Genomic DNA, 20,047 nt, shown 5'->3' with positions numbered 1-20,047 from the left:
ACAAGGGGACATCTTCTATCACAAGGAATATTTTTTTTGTAATATCTTTATTATCGGGTTTGAATTCTGAATGTTAAAACAATCTATTTAACCTTTACTCTGGCTAATGCATACATTACATGGGGAACCTATATGCCATCATAAAAATAGGGGAAATTGAAACCTGCTGACATAAAATCAAATAGCCCAGCCATAAAAGGTGTCGCTTTTATGTGATTATCTTGCCAATATCTTCGTGTTACTAAACTAAATCAAACTACAATTTTCCCCACATGCCCTGAATTTAATGGGCAGCATTAATGGGTGTGATTCCTTATAGATCTCCTTGTAATAGGAACATGGCCTCTTATGCCCTGGCTGATTAAGAAGGAGCCACTAGGCTGTCATTTGTTATGTTGCTTTGGGCATATTGAATAGTAGCCCTGCTTGAAATGCTAGAGCTCTTGATGCTGAACTGGCATTCAGGGCCTTCCTAAAATATCTGGCATTGATATATCTTTCCAGGACTTTCTCCCCCTCTTCCCATGCATCATCTTTCTTAGAATCCAAGAACATCAGAAGCGGAAGAGATTTTCCAAGATTAACTATTCCAGGAATGGAGAGTAAGAATTGGAACCATATATCAAATCTGATTGGCTTTTGAAACAGAGTTGGAGAAAGATGCTGAAGCCAGATCCAGGCTCCCTGGGTAGAGAAATGCTGTGATCAATTAACAATGTCTGTCGTGGTCTTGATTGGCAGAGTGTAAGCATGCAGGCCACAGCCATTCCTCCGTGGTTTAATACAACCCCTTCACTTTATAGATGTAGAGTCTGAGACTCACATAGAGGAAGGGACTTTTTCAAGGTCACACAATGCATAAGCAACAAGAGTCGGGGACCAGAACATATTCCTCCTGGCTCTCATCAAGTTCTCTTTCCAGGATGGAGAAACTCTGGCTGAAGAGCGAAAGATCAAGGAGTTAATGGTGTGGAAAGAGAAGGAAGCCCCCACCCCAGTGATAAAAAAGCAAGCTCCCACAAATCCTAAAGAAACCTTAATCAAAACTTCTTGGTCAATCTTAGGAAGTGATAATCTCTTCACTCTGCTTTCTCAACTTTTGTCCCCCTGTCTACACCCAATGAGGATATTGTTCTACCGATCCCAATTCTTCCCCAAAGAAGACTACCCACAGTTAGTAAACTCTGGGTTATTTTGGTGACTTTGAGTCTTTCCTAATGAGGGTCCCCACACCCTTCCTTCTGATTACCATCCTCTGGATTCCTTGATCACTGACTTTGCTCCCTGCCAAAAACACCACGGTGGAGTGAGACAGCACGGACAGATGACAATCACCCAGCCACATTCACATCCGTCATCTCTCAGAATCCCCTGAATCCCCATCACCCACATGACAAAGCCCCCATTGCTGAATGTGGCTCTTAGCACCTACCTCAGTCTGCTCAGCCAACCTCCTTAGCTTCGTCCTTCTCCATTCCTCTTAAATGTCAAACAGCTGAGACTGAGTAGGGCAAATAGCACCCAGGCTGGCCCTCACCCCATCCTCAGGTGTTACCAATGGGCCTTTGGCAATGGGCATCTCTCCTTCCTGTTGTAGTGATAGGCTACTTTCTGCACATGCCTGCTCAGTGCCTCTGATTATCCTCACAACTCCTCATGCAACTTCCACCTGGTGACCGCTACTTAATTTTCAAAACCTGAATCCAGGATCTCCATCATTGAGTAGCTGTCCCCAACCCTCTAGACTAAATGAATCCCAGAGAAGACTGCACAGGTTCCAACAGTATAGCAAGAGGGCCAAAGGCGCTCTGCAGACACATGGTCTAGGTAAAAATTCTTCTTCAACTGGAGATAACCTAGCACATACCTTAAGTATTCTTGCGAAGACAAAAAGAATGAATGCACTCAAAGTGTGTAACCTGGTGCATGGTGCAGATTGAGCGCTCAGCAAGCCTTTGCTATTATCTAGCTCTTGAAATTTTGTAACTTGGTCCCCGTGTATCTACCTGACTTCTATGCTGAATTGCGAATTCCTTGAGGTCTGGGATTTGATCTCGGTCGTCTTTGAATTCCTTGCCCACCTAACGCAATGTTGGTTACATAGGTGCCAATGAATATTTAATGGGTGACTAAATGAATGAATAAATCTGTTTGAAGCCTTTCAAAGTCAGAAGCGAGAGTCATTTTCCACTGTTCTCTGCTGCTGGTGGCATATCCCAGTTCACAGGGACTCGAGTGAAATGTTCCGTGGCTGTCACTCTGAGTCAGAAGAGACACTATATTTCAGTGACATCCAACCTCGTATTTACCTTGCACTGCTTTAATAACCTCTCACTAACTCAAAAAAAAATTAAAATTCCTTCCTCTCCTGATGTGAGCCCTGAGTGGTAAACCCTGTTAGTTTTTTTTTTTTCCTTCCCATCTTCCCCTTGAGTTTCTAATGAAGCAGAAGCCAACATGACTGTTTGATGTACCTATTTGTCTGCACTAATGGTGTCAGCAGAGACAGGCACACCTCCCCAAAGAGCATTTTCTTGAGAACTGGTGCAGAACAGCCCAGGCGAGGTGCACAGTGTTGAGAAGCGCACTCACAGGCATCGACGTTTTGTTATGATAAGAGGGTGTCACTGCCATCTCTTACAGACCGGCTTACTCTTGGACTGCCTGGGGCCCCAACTTGCTGGGCCTCTAGTATTCCATTCATTCACTCACTCAGATAAGAGCCAGGACATCCGTGTTGCCCAACCCCAGGGACATGGCTCAGGTCATGCTCTCTAGTATGGTTGTTCACCACCTGGGGTCTAAGCTGCTGGACGCGATAGCCCTGCAGGGGACAATGCTGCAGATGCAGAAGTGAATGGTGTGCAGATCCCTCCCCTCAAAGAGCTCGTGGTCAAGTAGGGAGTCAGACTTGTGAGCCCATAAGCTACTCTTCCCTGTATCCCTGAGACAGGAGTAAAAATAGATATTGAAGCACATTCAGGGCAGACAGATATTCCAAAGGCATGCCAGGCGGTCTCTGTGAGGCCCAAGGAAGACTTCTGGAAGGGAGTGATGTCTAATTTGGGTTTTGAATGGTGCACAGGAATCTATTAAGCAGGTTAGACTGGTGGAGCTCGGGGATGGAGATTGTGCGGTTTCAAGAGAGAAAATAGGATGGGCAAGGACATTTAGACATGAAAGAGCTTGTCTTTTAGGGTGCAACAAGCCATCGATGCGCTCTGAGAGCATTTACTTTGAAGGTCTATGCAGCAGGGAATGAAGCTAGAGGGGGAGGCAGGTGTCAGGTATACCTATGAGGGACCTTGAAGATTATTTGAGGAAGTTGCGACTTGCGACACGCCAAGGTAGGAATTAGGAGTGAGCTATAATCACACTTGGATGGGATGACGAAGTCTCCTTGTATTTGTGTGTCCATTTTCAATCTATCATGGGCTAACTACATCATTTTGCTCTGCCATGGCTTCCGACTAGACTGGACGTGACCTAGTTCCCTGGAGACCCAAAAAACAACTTGAACCCTGCTATCAGGCAGCTTCAGGAGACCCGGTATTGTCTGTTCAGTAGACCAGATGGACTGAGTCCCACTGGCAGACTGCAATGGGACAGCCAGCAGTTCCTCACATATCATAGTGGGTAGTGCTCCATGCAGGCACAGACCTGGGAGATGAAAGCCTGGCACCACTCGGGCTAGCAGGTGGTTGGCATTGAGGGGCCCTTTTGGTACTTACAGTGTTCCAAAGTAGTTTTCTGTAGCCTGCCTTTGCAAACCTCCCCCACCCTTTATTTGCATTACCTGTTTGCTGTTCTGTCTTCCCTTAAATAAGTCTCAAGGCAGGAACCGTGTCTGTCGTATTGACTGATATGTCCCCAGCTGCTTGGCACATAGCGATTGCTTATTAGATATTTGATTAATGTGGCAGTGAATAATGGCCCTCCCAAAGATCCCTGGAACTTGTAAATTTGCTGCCCTCCATGGCACAAAAGAATTTGCAGGTGTAAGAAAAATTAAGTCTTGAGATAGGGAGATGATTCTGGGTCATCAGGGTAAACCCGTCTTAACCCCATGACCCTAACAAGAAAAAAGCCAAGAAAGCAGAGTTAGAGAGGGAGAGGACCTAGCAGAGTGCAAGCAGGGTCTGGAGCCGTGTGCTTCGACAAAGGAGGAGGTGGTCATGAATCAAAGAATGGGTTCTCAATGCTCCAAAGACATTAGATGCTCCCCTCCAGCCTCCAGAAGGACCTCGGCCCCTCCAACACCTTGATTTTAGCCATGAGGTCCATTTCAGAATTCTGACCTCTGGAACTGTAGAAAAATCAATCCTGTTGTTTTGATTCACTAAGCTTTTGGTGGTTTGTTAGGGCTGTGGGAAGGAACTCGCACAATGAATAAGATGAAGGACTCTTCTGAGTTTGATGATGGGAAAAATGATATGTACGGCATGTGGCATGTGAGAACCAAGTTTCAGGCTTCAAGGAATGTGGGTAGGAATACAATCACTAATCTGCACGATTTGGAAAGTCAACGTACGTGCATGACTCAGAAATGTCTAACTCGAAGACACTGGCAATGCACCCCCCAGACCTACAGGAGCAGCATTTGTTGGGAGAAAATACGTGGAGACTAGATCAACAGGAGATGGACATCTTTCCATATCAAATTGCTCTGCAGGGCAGTGCATGGATGTCTGGCAGGGCCAGATGTCAGACTCCAGAGGTGATATTACAAACCACGGGTTTTAAAGTCCTTGGAGTAAGGAAGCACGGCCTGTCTGCTGGCACAGCCACGGACTGGGACAGACTACCCAGCTCCACACTGGTGGCTGGAGGGAGCCTCAGCCCATCTCCTGCTGTGACTGGGAGTCCTGGGCCTTCTGGAGACTTGAATCGACTGATCAATCATGGAGCTGCAACCGGCTTCCAAGCCACCATGCCAGTTCCTTCTCTAAGAGGCCAGCCTGCAAGAGTCTTAGCCAAGTTCACACTGGTCTCACCAACAATGGGAAGCCTCGTGCTAGAGGATCATCCAAGACAGCGAGACTCAAGGTGAGTCCAGAGGTAACCTACGTCAGGATCTCCCAAGAAGCTTGCAAAATTCACAGGTCCCAGAGCCACATCCTGGTTCCCACTAATTCAGAATCTCGGGGGTGGTGCCACCACCTCCCCAGTGCACCCCACGTGGACTCGAATTTCAAAGCCACTTATTAGATTCAGAAGTGTCACTGTACAGATGGGAAAACTGAGGCCTGCGTAAAGGAAGACATTCTCACCAGATGGCATAGAAGGTCCCTGACAGAAGACCTGGTCCCTGCCTTCATGAATCTCACACTGTAGGCTAAGAAGGCCATTTTTACGAGGAAGAGACAATACAGGCACACTTTCTGAGTGCTCAACAATTCCGTGAGAATCCTGCCATCATTCTTGTAATCATCACAACAACCTGAAAAGACAGGTTTTATTTTGCTGATGATTTTTTTTTTTCTGATGAAGAAACAAGAGTCTGATTCCAAAACCAGTCTTCTTTTATTCCTAAAGAAAACCTACTTCACGTACAAGTGGTCATGGTATCAAGCACTGTGGGTGGGGGTCGGAGATTCTGGGTGGCAGGAAGGCGGGTGGGGAGGAGGGGTCACGGAGAGATGGCGCCATGGTCAAGAAGGATTCTGAACTAGACCCTGAAGGAAGTCTTCAGTCGGCTAAAGGAGTCATAGATTTCAGGATGTTTGCCATAATGAATTCTTAAGAGAGTGACACTCGGGGATGGAAAACATGATTGTGATGTTTCTGGGGGGAAAATTAACAGTCCGATCCTGCCGAGGAGGGTTGTTGGTGATTCTGACTTATGCGCACACCACAGAGCTCCCCTAATCAGCTTCTCCTCTCAGTGCAGCTCAGGGTGAAGGCTGAGGGCTGAAAATAGTCCACTCCAGAATCTTTTGATTGCAAAGTGTTTCGAGAGGGAAGACGTGGGTGACAGACAGACTCAGGAAACCAGAGCAGCTTGCGTTTGTGTTTTCCCACAAAGACTCTGCCACCACCAACGTCCCAGCAACCCAAGCACTGGCCCCCTCCCTGGCTTCCAGCCCCACCACCCTCCATTCAGCTCTCTCCAGTCGCGTCTGTTGAGCACCTACTAAGTGCCTGCACAGCCGTTGGTAGTTAAAAATGCCATCTTGCTTAAACCTCACCTAAACCTGTGAGATAGGTTTAGACTTTGGATATAGCTGAGGATTCAATGTAACAGATCAGGCAACATTTCTTGAATACCTACTATGTGTTTTTCCATAGAATCAAGTGATTTCATCCTCATGAAAAACCCATCTCTTAAGTAACAGTTGTCAATCACCAGTGTATGCCTGTTTCCTATCCATGATCAATCAGAAAACTTATAAGTGATAATATATAATATTATTCAGATATATTTGATTAAAAAGTAATTTTTTCTGCTATCATATGTGGTCTTTGCTAGGATTCCTAATCTCGGAGGAGTGAGGAGGAAAGTCTGTGGGCAATAGTTAAGTTCACCATGTGATAATCACAATAGAAGGTGACAAATTCTCTAGCAAAGATACTTACAGAGAGTCACAGAGGCTCGAAGGAAAGGACAACATTCTGCTGCACACCACAGGACCCTTGCACATGCTGTTTCCTAGGAACACAATATTCTCTCTAACAGCCCTCGTTGACTTGACCATCTGTGTCCGTCATATGCTCTTCTCCATTACTGGGTCCTGTTCACTCTTTGTTGTTGTTGTTGTTACAACACTGTACGCAACTTGTTCTCTGTAATTAATTAGCTTATTATCTTTCTGCTGCAGCAGTGTGAAAGTTCCACAGAGATGGGATTGTGTCTGCCCTGGTGGCCACTGTGTCCTCACAGCTGGCACCAAGAAGTGCTTGCTAACTGACTGTGGAATAAAGGAAGGAATAAATGAATGAATGACATCGATGACCTGGTCTTCAGAACAACACTGGCGGGGAAGCATTACCATCAGCTTTGAAAGTGAGTAAACAGAAGCTACCAAGGTCGAATATGGGGACGGCAGGGGACAGGAGGTGCTGACTCCAGTTCTTCTGGATCTCACACCCGTGTACCACTCCCTAGACTAAACTGCCTTGAATCTACCCATTCTAGGGACTGTGGATTCCCAGAGATACATGGGGTCTTTGGAAAATGGAAAAGGCAAGGAGATAAAGATAAATACAGATCAGAACAGAGAGAGGCTGAGACTTTCTCCCAAGACTCACCTCAATGAGTCCCCATTTATGGAAGAGCCATAAAACAGAGATTCATGAGTAATAGTCATAACACAACAACAATTAACGTTTATTACGTGTTTAAGGCTTAACTTGTATAATGGAAGAGAACATTTTACACACTAAGATTCTGGAGAAGTGACGACTCTGAACTCACTTGGAATAAATCTTGGAATGCAGGCCTGCACCAGAAACCGCCTGCCGTGCATCAGACAGAGAGAGAGGCAGGAAGGGGAGAGAGAGTCAGGAGGCGGGGGACGCCCACGGTTCAGGATGCAATCCGCCCTGTGGCTCCCAGGCTGTGGATGAAACCTGGGAACAACAGCGTGCTCCGTGCATGTGCACGGGATAAAGCAAATCTGTGACAGAACCAGGTGGCCGGGAATCTGGGGGAGTCAGAGGAAAGAGGGCATCTGGCAGGTGGGGAAACTGAGGCCTGGATGGTTCTCTAACTCATCTGTAGTGATCATGGAGAAAACAGGAGGCCAGGATTGGAACTTAGATCAGAGAAAATATAACTACTCCATTAACAAAAAATAATAAAAGAGCCCACTTCTTTATCTTCTTCTCCATCAAACCTTCTCTCATATTCCTCCCCTCCTCTCATTTCCATCATATGTGGTTTTAACATTTTTCTTTGTATTTTTTTTTCTTTTTTAAAAGGGCTATCATCTGGGCTGGGGATGTGGCTCAAGCGGTAGCGTGCTGGCCTGGCATGCACGAGGCGTTCGGTTCGATCCTCAGCACCCCATAAAAATAAAATAAAGATGTTGTGTCCACCGAAAACTAAAAAATAAATATTAAAAAATCTCTCTCTCTCTCTCTCTCTTTCTCTCTCTCTCTCTCTCTGTAAAAAAAAAAGGGCTATTATCACATCTTGCTTTCCATCACAAATATTTATTCATAAACTGTACCATAAAGAACCATGGTGGGTTTTGATTTTTTTTTTTTTTTTGAGAACTGGAGCTATGTTTAATTCATCTATATATGCCTATAGAAGAAGAAAAAAACTAAATGTGAATTGAATTAAAGTAATTTTACACTGATACATCTGTAGCTATAGTAGTTATGGAATGAAAGTCTTTGTTCCAACATAAAAGAAGCAAGGTGTCGAGCAAGCAGTTATTTTTCCTGGGGCCCAGGGGTTACGGGAGACCACTCCCCCCCCCCATAGTTACAGATTCAGCCCTACTTCACCTTTGCCAGTGGCTGTCCCCGGTGGAAAAGTGAGTGGAGATATTAAGTGCATTCTTTAGGCCTTTGAAAAGTAAAACACTCGGGAAGTTAAAAAAAAAAAGGCAAAAGCAAATATTAGTTAGGCATCTGACAACAAAAAATTAAAATTAAGAAATTAAATGGAGGAAAAGAAATGAAATGGCCCAGGACTTCCTACCCACAGACTCCAGAGCTGCAAGACGACGTCTCTCTTGCTCTTGTTCCCTGCAAACAATTCCGCGTGTAAATGTATTTTTGTCACAAATGGCTCTGTCCTAAGATTCTTGATTATAATTATAATAATGGGTTTCTGAAAGCTTGCAAGTGGTTCTGGGAATGATAATAAGGGCTGAGAAAAGACATGTTGTTTACGTGGTGAGTGTTTGTGGAATAGTCAATGAGGGTGGGAAGGAAAGCTCATGTTACACTCTCCACAAACTCCAAAATATACAATTACACCCAAGCAGCCCACCACTCCTCCGCCTCCTCCAGCCTATGCTCACCGTCCCTTCCATTATCCCGCCAGCCGGGGACAGTGACAGAGGAGCTGGGAAGTGGGCATCGTTTGCTTTTTTCCCCTAGGAGTTGCCCACATCCTATAATAACCCCAAACTTTTCCATCACAGAGGCAACACCCGCCCTGAGCCACAAGTTCCAGAGGCCACTCCCAGCAAAGATGCTTCTTTCATGACAGTTTATCCTTGGCAAGTGACTCCAAGGCCCGGAGCCACTTGTCTTCTGCCACAACGTGGCAAGGATGACCTATCTCCTCTCTGAAATCCCACAATCCTGCCATGGGTTCTTTAAATGCCGACTGAACTGTCATTGCTTCCTGAGCTCCCTGGGAACATGGGACCTGTCGGACGCATTGTTTTTAATTGTGATCAAACACATGGAACATAAAAGTTGGTATTTTAACCTTTGCAAAGTGCACAAGTCACCGTCAGCCCACAGGAAACGGTACCCATTCAGCAGCCATTCCCCATCCCCTCCCTCTGCCGCAGAAGATGGTGGCTAATCTACCCCTACCCTGCAAACAGTAAGTCCTGATTCATGTTTATTGAATCAATAATTGTCCATTTAATTGATCAGTACTATCTGGCTATTATACTCTAGAATGATTATTGAAAGATCATTACAGAATAATAGTGAGGACCGCAATAGTAAAAATGTATCATCTTTTCAGTGCCTAATGAATAACCTCATTTGATTTTCCAGTAACTCTCTGAGGGAGACATTGCTATCCCCATTTGGCAGGGAGCTATGCAGACCTGAGGGACTAGAACCCAAGTCTGGCTGACTTCAAACTCAATGTAAATTGTTTTTTTTTTCTAAATTAAAACTATTTAAAAAGCAATAGCAGGTAAGATTGTTTTTATTAATAAAATGGTGGGGATGGTTAGGTAAGTCTGCTTAGCTTTTCCTTTCTGTTATTGCCAGATTCAGTGTGACTCCCCCATACACCCAGCTGCCCATGTGACAGTCACATGGCCTTTTGCCATGACTGGGCAAGTCATTCCTGGTCCTAATAAGTCGCTGCTGACTTTGTGGGAATGTGCATCTCTTCCTCTCCCACTGTGCCTGTACCTTCACAGGCATCTTCTCCAATGGGACAATCTGAACTGGGCCCAACTAGGCCTCCCATTGCTTCCCCCTCAGGCCACTCCTGGGGCCATCAACAGGAAGAACTGGAACCAAAAGAGTTGACATTGACCCAACACGGCATGGAAGCCACCAGCCCGACCCACCCTTAGGGGAGAGCACAAGAAAGTCCTCACTGGCTTCTTGGCCTGATGGTGACGCAGGAAGAGCATTCCTGAGACTCTGCATTCCCTACTGTAGACCTCACTTGAGCTTTGTGACAGTTTGGGTGGCTGAGTTTGACTGCCCATTTTCTGCAAATAAAGAACCTGAGATTCACAGAGGTCAAGTGACTTAGCTAAGATTCCTCAGCGGGAAAGAAGCTCTGAAGCCACATGTCCCTCGTCGGCTGCCTCAGTCCTACACTGGGGAGCTGTGGACGGCTCGAGTCACGGAACACTCGTGTTCTCAGCCCTGACTCTGGCATCCATTCTAGGGGACCCTGGGTGCCCTCCCTCTGAGAACCCCATTGTAACTGTAGGAGGCTCTAAAAAGAAAACCCGGGAGAGGCGGGGTCTTAGATCTGGGGTCACCACGTATGTGCCCACACCCTCCTTCCCTCAAGCAACCTCGATGTCATCTACACCCTGGTCCCTGAAGGCTGTGTGTTTTTACTCAGCACCCCCTTCAATCATTCACACCATTCCTGTCCATTAACAGCCCAAAGTTGGGAGCAGGCATTAGCAGGCCTCATATTCTGAAACCAGCTTCGACTCAGCAGCGTTATATGATTAAAGAGCAACCATTCATTACTCATAAGCAAGCCATGCTTTCTCCCACATGCTTTATGTTAAATGATATAGAGGAGCAAATGCACATCAGTAGATTATAACACCACTCACTGGGAACTTAATAGAGGCACGCACCATGCTAAGCCCTTTCAGTTCAATATCTCATTTAATCTTTCGGTCAACATCATCACCCCCCAGATGACCGCAGGTTTCCTAGTGGCAAGGTCAGAGGATGGGCCTGAACAGGATCTGCACCGAGCACGCACCCGGAAGGTCGTCCTCAGCAGCTGCCTTCGGTAAACACCTACCTTGTTCCAGATACTTTTTGTTTGTTTTTCTTTTTTAAAAAAAAGTTATTTATTTTTGCATTACAATTCTTTTAACCAACTCATTCACCTCTCCCAGGCCTTGAGATGAGTATTGCTCTTTTGGCTTCCCTGAAAAGGAGACCAGGCTCTGAGGCATTTAATAATTTGCCCAGGTTTCCCCAGTAAATAAATAAAAAGTCAAGTACTACCCCTACTCTCCATTTCTAAAAGCAAAGCTCTCTCTACTATGCCATGAATGAATGAAATAAAGAGTGTAGCTTCTAGTTTTCAACCTGAAAGTGCTTCCTGCTAGTTAATAAATCAGACTAACTCTCCAGGAGAGAATAATTGCGTCTATAGTAATAAGCAGAAATCACTGCTACCCAGGGGTCACAGAAAGGTAATCTTGCTTGGAGGGAGTGGGAAAGGGTTTATGAAAAAATAAAAATAAAAAAAATGGAGGATTGCCTCTGGTTTGCAAGGCCTGGTAGGGTTTCAGTGGGAAACTAGACGATGGACACAGGGAATGAGGAAGGTGTGGACCACAGTGACAGACACAGCTCAGCCAGAGGATAGGACTGTGGAGGTCAGGGATAGGGTTGCTGGGAGCCCTGACCACCGGTGGACAGAGAGGGTCCTGCAGATGCCTGAGCCCAGCAACATCATGATGGGAGCAAGCTCAAAATGATAAACCCGTACCCAGAACAGAGAAGGATTTGGGGGACCTCAGTACGTGCAGGGACTCAGTACACACTGGGCACTTAATAAGATGTAACTGAGTGAATGGAAGAATAAACAGGCAAATGGATGAAAGAAGGAGACAGTAGAAGCTGGGGTACCACTGGCCACGACAGGGTATGAGACCTGAGCTAAGTGACACTAGGAAAGATGTGGACAGATGTAGAAAGCCATGGATGAGATAGATGGGTGCTATGGTTTGGATATGGTTAGAGGGTGTCCACCAAAGGTTCAAGTGCTGGAAGTTTGGTTCCCACTGTGGGGTTTCAGGAAGGTGGTGGAACCTTTAAAAGGTGAGAACGAGTGGGAGGTAATCAAGTCACTGGGGCCCACAGAAAAGATTGACACAGTTCTCATGGAGCTCCAGTTAGTTCCCAGTGAAGCCAGATAGGCAAGGGGCAGATCCAGAGATGGAGGGATTGAAATGTCAATGCCTTCAGAGCCCTTCCTCCGCCTCTATCAATCAATCAACCTGCCCCTGCTCCAACCTGTCACTAAGGTAACCTATCCTAGGAATTGCCCCTCCCTACAGGGACCTATGAAGGTGTTAATTAATGTGTCCTGGGCTGCTCCATCCTGCCCTTTCCCCTTCATCCCACCTGTTTCCCACTTCTGACCCTCCCACCGAGCATTCCTGGGCCTAGTTACTTAGGAAAGAAGGAGAAAGATAAGGGGAAGAGGAATAAAGGAAGCCTAGCACATATAAAAAGGCAAAACACCCTCACTTTTTGGGATACCAGGATACCAGCTAAGGCCCCCTTCTCCCTCCCTGGAGAAGTCTTAAGTTACCTCTCTTTAAATAAACCCTGATTTACATGCTTGTCTCCTCCTGCTTCTCTAATGTTAGACTCCAACACGGGAGGGCGCAGAACTCGTCACCCATAACCGGTGGTGTCACCAGGAGAGCAAATGGTGACAAACCAGCAAGCTCGTGTCCTGAATCCCTCTGGCTCCCTGCCCCTCACCCTGTGACTGCTTTCTCCTTCTCACATGCACTTCTACCATGAGGCCATCCGCCATGTTGTTGTAGGGTGGCTGGAAGTCCTTGGATGCTGGTGTTGATTAGATCCTCCTGCTTTAAGAATCACGAGCCAAACAAACTCCCTTCATCCGTTCTAAAGAATCCAGCATGTGGAGTTTTGTTAGAACCATGGAGAACAAATTAATACAGGGGGTAATGGAAGAAGCAATGAGAGGGGTGATTTAATTTCTCTTCAACCTTTTTGCTTGAAGCCCAGGGACCCCGAGCCAGTCTCGGGTTTCTCTGGCAAGCAATGAAAGCCAGGGCAAGAGGCTCAAAGGTCATCTTGGATAAAGCAGCATATGGAGTAACAAAGAGGCTGCACACCAATGACACATGTTGGTGGTGTTACTTTCTTGCCAGAAACAGAAACCACGCAGATGTCTGGGTGTGTGTTCCAGAGGCTGTTTTGGAACAATGACCCCGTTAACAGAGACTGGAATAAGATGTGAGAGATGCAAGACTCTGAATCATGTGAGCATCCGCCCTCTATTTGTTGACTCGTTTGCATTAAGAATTAATCTTAATGTGAACTTATAGGAAGTGTTGAAGGTTCCTCTCACAGGCATTTGGCTTTTATTGTGGTGCAAAAAAAAATTGATAATTCAGCAGTTTTCAGGTATACAGAATCTGATACTGGTTTTCCTAGGGAAGGTAGATCTGGGTTAACCTATGGGCTTCTAATTTGCAGATTAGGCAAAATATAAGTATAAATACCAAGCACATAGAAAACACTCCAAATTGTAGATCTGTGCAGACTAACAAAGTCCTGGTCCTAACACATGGACCTGCTCACTCTCAGCTCCCACCTCCCATCTACAGAATGAGGTTCTGCCTATGAATCCTAGTCTGATATTGGGAAATTGCTCTCTGCTCAGTTTTCTAATGCTATTTACCTGTAGTTATCCATCCAATATCCTTCCTTTCTTTCTTTCTTTTTCCATCTATCCATCCATCCATTTATCCTTTCATCCTTCGGTCTTTCCCATGCATAAAGTGTCTTCCAGGCACCGTCCCCTGGGCTAGGACTATTGATGTGACAGGCAAGGTACATGGCTGCCCTGTGTCAGACCTCTCTCATTCTCCTTTGCTGGTGCCCATTCCTCCTCCAGTGAATTCCAGCCCAGTAGCCTCACCCTGACTGACTTTGTCAAAGACTACAAGGGTAGATTCAGAAGAATACGGGCCATCTAGAAATGGTAACTTGAAGAAAGTTGTTTTCCTGCTCTAGGTCTTCGTCTTCTCCTTGTTAAGTAGAAATAAAAATAGTAAATATCTCAGATTTACTTGGAGGAAAGAAATGAGTGCCCAGTGCAGGGTAGGAACTCAATAATTGGTTATTTTCCATATCAGTGTTATCTGTAAAATAATGATAGTGGAGACTTACTCTTATTAAAATATCTGTGCTTACAAAATTCCAACAGCTGTCCATTGTTCATAGCACAGGTTTAGTATTCCTTAGCCAAACTGCTCAGGACCATAAGTATTTTGGATTCCAAGGGTTTTTTTTTAAGATTTTGAAGTATTTGAATATACATAATAAGATACCTTGAGGATGGGACCCAAGTCTACATATGCATGAAATTCACTTATGTTTCATTTATACCTCATACATGTGTCTGAAGGTAATTTTAGACAGTACTTTGAGCGCACCTGCATTTTTTACTGCGACCCATCATGTGAGGTCAGGTGTAGAATTTTCCACTTACGGTGTCATGCCAGGGCACAAAAAGGAAATAAATAAATAATTCGGATTTTGGAGTATTTCAGATTTTAAATTAGGAATGCTCCACCATGTATAAATACTCCAAATCCTTACAGAATAGCCTGCAAGATCTCACAGTCCCTGACTCTACCTGCCTGTCCAGCACCAAGTCTCGCCACAATCCCCTCCTTCCTGCTGTCCTAGGACATCAACTCCCTCTCTTTCCACCCTAACCCCTGTAGGGTTGTCAGTACTGCTCACCAAAGACCTCTGGCTCCCCCTCACAGAAACTTTCAAAGTTCTTGATGAAGGAAGCACCATCAGTCCAGATTCTGAATGGGAAGGATTTGAAATAGAGCTTTTCTAAGTAAGGTTGGAGCAGGAGAATAAGAAAGAAACAATTCTTCCCTGTTGATATGGACTAAATGTTTGTCTCTCTCTTACCAAAAAGAAAAAAAAATATATCACATATGGAAACCTTAACCTCCAATGTGATGGTATTTAAGAGGAACAAAACCATGAGTGTGCAGCCCTCGTGAGTGGGATTATAGGAAGAGATACCAGAGAGATGATTTTCCTCTCGGCCACGTGAGGATATCAGAAGCAGCCATCGGCAAGCTAGAAGGGTGACCTGCATTAGACACTGAAGGTGCTGGCACCTTAATGGGAACTTCCCAGCCTGCAGAACTGGGAGAAATGAACAGAGTTTGAATCCCTCAATCTATAGGGGGAGAGAAGCCTAAACTGACAAACACAACTGAGTTCAGCTTCTAATGCTGGAGGGCTCTTGGTTCCTGCAGGAAAGCTGACTAATAGGACGTATACTGACTATCCTCCCTCTGAGACAGGGACAGGGTCTTCACGGAAGCTGGCCCCTCTGCTGAAAAATCTCTTCCCTTTCCATTTAAAAGCCTCCTTCAGATTTCAAAATGCAAACATTTCTTCTTCAGGAAAGTGTTCCCTAACTATGTCATTTTCCCCCGTCAGAGGCTCTCATCCTGTCAAGGGTCTCTCTACATAGCTCTTCTCAAAGTGGCAATTTTACTTTTATTTATCTGATGATTTTATTAATTCCTGCCTCTCCCTTCGGACTGTAAATTGCACAGAAGCATGGTCCAGACCCACCGTGGTCCATGGCCTGACCTGGGTACATACCATGGCCCAGCACACTGGAGGCCCTCAATAAACATTTGTTGAATGAGATAATAAAATGATGAAGGAAGTAAAAAAAAAGAGAGAAGGAAAGAAGGAGGTAGGGAAGAAAGGAGCAAGCCAGAAGATACAGTGAATGGGTGGACGGACAGCAAATTCCTGGGACACATGTCCCTTATCTTTATTTTCTAAGTTTGTCCTCTCTTGCTACAGTTGAGTTGGCTGTGACTTGAGTTATTGATTCAAGAGATATCAGGTCACCTTGCCTCTTTTATATCATTTGCCCTTCAAAAATATTTAGGAAAGCTCATATCGGGTTGTGTTCAGATCCTGGGATGCATTCCTCACCAGCAAATGCCTGCAGGTACCTCAAATGAGTTCCTCTCATTCTGTGTCCAGGTGAGTCCATGATCTGTCATGATCCCAGCTGCTCTAACCTCCCTACCACACTCTACCATGACCATGAAATCCTCAGGATTCCCAGACTCAGGGGTCTAGGGCCATGATGCTCTCTGGCCCCAGATGCTTCAGTCTATGCGTTGACAGTGCTGTCCCCTTTGTGAACACAATTGCCTTCACCTCTCCATGAATCAGATTTACAGAACACAGTGCATTTTGAAAGCCTGGGGACCCCTCTGGGGCCTCACAGTTCAATAAACCTCATTATGGAAATCAGCTAAATGCTGAGGAGCAAGATAAGTGTGAACTGTTTACCAACCCCTTCCACCAGAGACATGCAGCCTGAGCTAATGGGAGCTCATTTGCTGCCTCCCTCAGTCACTCAACCTTCTTTATCTGCTGCTGTGACTAATCTGCAGGGAGAGGTGCAGGTCTGCATGAAAGAGCTCTCTTGGGGTGTGGGGTGATTGTTGAAGGGTGACAGAAACAGGAAGAGGGGAGCCACACTCCGAGTCTCAGAGCCAACCAGGTCCAATTTAACATCTCCTAGAAGATGCCCCTTCATGGATTCTCAGACCAGACAACTTTTTAAAGACCAACAAAGTTAACAATGACCTTCAAATTCACCACACACCAGAAGGAAAGCATTTTATATTTTTATTTTTATTAACTTATTTGAGCCTCCCAATTTTTGATCAGATAGGTTCATTGACAACGTCCCATTTGCCAGATGAGGAAATAGGCTCACAGAATAAAGCAACCTGCTCCAGTTATTAGTAAGTGTTGTTTTTCTCTGTCCAAACACAATGCATGTTGCCCTCTACAAATTCTCTTTACGTTGGAGTTGTTCGAATTTGATTCATGTGGTTCAATGTTTCCTTGAGCTTCTTGAACTTGCATGTGAATTTTCTTTGTATTCAGGTGGGAGCATTTTCTTTTTCTGGGAAATGAATTCAACATTTTTACAATTCTCAAGTGGACTGAAATTTCTAAGAAGTTAAAAGTCATCAGTAGTACTAGATTCTGAGGGCACAGAGTGTTTACCTGGTGATCTAGGGAAGTCTTTAGGTTAGATATTTTTGTCCATTCTCCTAATTTTTTCCCCAGTGAAAAGAGATTTAAATTGAGCATGATGGGCTCTCCAAGCTCCATGTCTTCCTATTCCCAGCCAATGATGGTCTGTGTGCTGCCCACTCCGGGCCTGATCCCTGGCAGACAATGATCTCTCTGCTCTGTTCATGGCCATATGGCCCAAGAGTCCATGATCAATACCCAGACTGCAGAGCTCCAGGCCTCCTCCTGTGTAGGATCAGGGCAACAAGAGAGAAAAGCTGCAGTTGTATAAACATAGGGTTTGACTCTGTTTTTAATGACCTAAATATTTTTTGCATTAGTGTTTTTTTTTTCAATATTGAATTAGGTATCATTTATATAAATCACTGAGATGTTGGGGTGCTCCATTAAGTTATACTCCTAGGGGAACACCTCACTTGCCTCTTCTAGGACCCAGAGAACATGCATCTTTGGAGGAACCCCGCTTTGTCCCAACTCTTACATCTGCTATGCTCACACGTTCATGGAATACACTTTGAAGGACCTTAGAAATGGCCAAGCTCAATGCTGTCACATCAGAGCACCATGTATGGATTCAGAGCACATCAGGGTTGGGTAAGACAGACACACGTTTGAACCTGGATCTCCCATGAAACCTTGATGGAAGTCACTACGCTTATTTGAGATTCTGTTTTCTTATCTGTGAAGCAGGGACAGCACTGATGTCCACTGCTGTGACAGTCAGGGAGTATGATTTTCAGACCGTGGAAATAATGCAGGCACGAGTCCAAAAGCTTCCATTGCTCTACTTGAACTTGGAAGAGAAAGTGAGCTAGGAAGATCATCAACACCTGAGTCACAGGTGTTCACAAGAAGACGCGGCACCGCCCCATGGGTCCGGGAGCTCTGCCTTTGAAGTCTCGTGGCCCTGGGTTGGAAACTGGGGTGCTCCCATGTACTTGCTATGACCTCCTCTCTGAGCTTCACTATTGGAGTTTCCAAAGAACATAGTAATGCCTACCACATTAAACCGTGAGGATGAAGCATATTCAAAGCACATGTGCCTGGTGTACGTCACTGTGCAAGTGTTCAGTGAACATCAAGATAAACATAATAAGTATTATTAAAGGGGAAGAAATTGAGGCAAGGAGAATAACATGCCCACGAGCACACAGCATGTTGAAGGAGGCCTGACCCTGGAACCTAGGTCCTCAGGCTGACTCTGGTGCACCTGCCCACACCAAGCTCCTTCCCTCTGGATCCCATAGGGAAGAACCATGGATTGTGGATATCTCCACTGCAAAAGAACTAGAATCCAGATCCTAAATTGGTGGCACCAACTGATGCCAGTTAACCTCAATTCAAGGCCTGGCTTCTTGACCTTCCTGCCATCAGGTGAGTCACCCAGCCAGGCCAAGGCTGGTTTCCAAGCCTGAGTAAGGCTTCCAGCTGCAGTGAGCAAGGGGAGGCTGCCAGGTGGTCCTGTCTGGGCCTGAGAGTGGGCTGTGAGTCTGGCCCAAGGCTGGTTATAAACTGCCTCTTACCAGGGCCTTTAAAGCGGACTCCTGCATTTCCCAGAATAATCTCGCTCATTATGATGCCGGCAGACTTTTCAAGCCAGCTCATTTTTCTTCCCTTTGTCTCAAATTCCAATACCCTGCCCTTTTCACAAGATTTCTGAGAGAACAGTTCACAGCGCCCATTTCATGGGGGGGGGGGACAGGGGGGGTGTCCCCAGAGGGTGAGCAGTATCTCAGCCTTCGTTTAAAAAAAGAGAGAGAGGAGAAAAAAAAAAAGAGAGAGAGAGATGAAGGTAAAAGCCTTGTCTGCTAAATCTCCCCATTTCGGAATCAAATGATGTTTGAAATTCAGGACAAATTCTCAGCTCTCTTGCTGACAGATTCCACACAAGCACAGAGGAGAGGCAGGAGGTGAGAGCGGCGACGTGGGTGGCGGCTAAGCACTCTTCATTACAGAGCATCAAGTGCACACCTACTGTGTACCGGATTCTGCACTAGATTTCGTGGATGCCATAACTAACAAGTAAGGCTGATGTCGTCGCTGCATTGGAACTTACAGCAGAGAGAGAGAGAGAGAGAGAGAGAGAGAGAGGAGACAACCAAATAACAACCTACATAATCACCCACATTCATAAATATAAAAAGGGCCTCTGCTTTGAGGGAAAGAACATGGGACCACACAGCATATAACTAGAACCTGACCCAGTTGGAGGTCAGAGGAGACTCCCCAAGGAGGTGACATTAATTCCAGGAAAGAAATGTGATCAGCAGGAGTCAATGAAGTGAGGATAGAAGAAAAGCCTTCCAGAAAGAAGGTTAGCATAGAGCCTAGTGTATGGTAAGCACCCAAAGTCCCTGGGGTCAAGATGCATCAACAATACCCGAGGAGTTCTCAGTCCCAAGAGGGAAGGGGCAAGTGGGATGGGGCCGAGGATGGGAGATGATTCTGATCATGCAGCAGAAGGGAGATCATGCAGGATGCTGTAGCCATGAAAAGCCTGAGACCTTACCCTTGGAACAAGGGGGAAACATGGAGGAGTTTAAAGCAAAGAAATGACATGTAAGGTTTGAGGTTTGCAAAAGCTACTCTAGTCACTGAGTAGAGAACGAGCTTTGTCCAAAAAAAGGAGAAAAAACAGGCTACCAGATGAGAGAGGATGGCTTTGGTGGCTCCAAAGGAGGTTAGTGGTGACAAAAGTAAGAAGCCACAGGTTGTAAGCACTGTCCTTAATGATGTCTTCACGAGGTGTCCAAACACAGATGCAAACTGCCCTTTCCCTATATCTATACGTGTTCCTGTCCCCATT

This window comes from Spermophilus citellus, assembly GCF_964194105.1.
Source record: "Spermophilus citellus genome assembly, chromosome: 2".
Classification (NCBI taxonomy): domain Eukaryota; kingdom Metazoa; phylum Chordata; class Mammalia; order Rodentia; family Sciuridae; genus Spermophilus; species Spermophilus citellus.
This window is presented reverse-complemented; position numbering follows the sequence as displayed.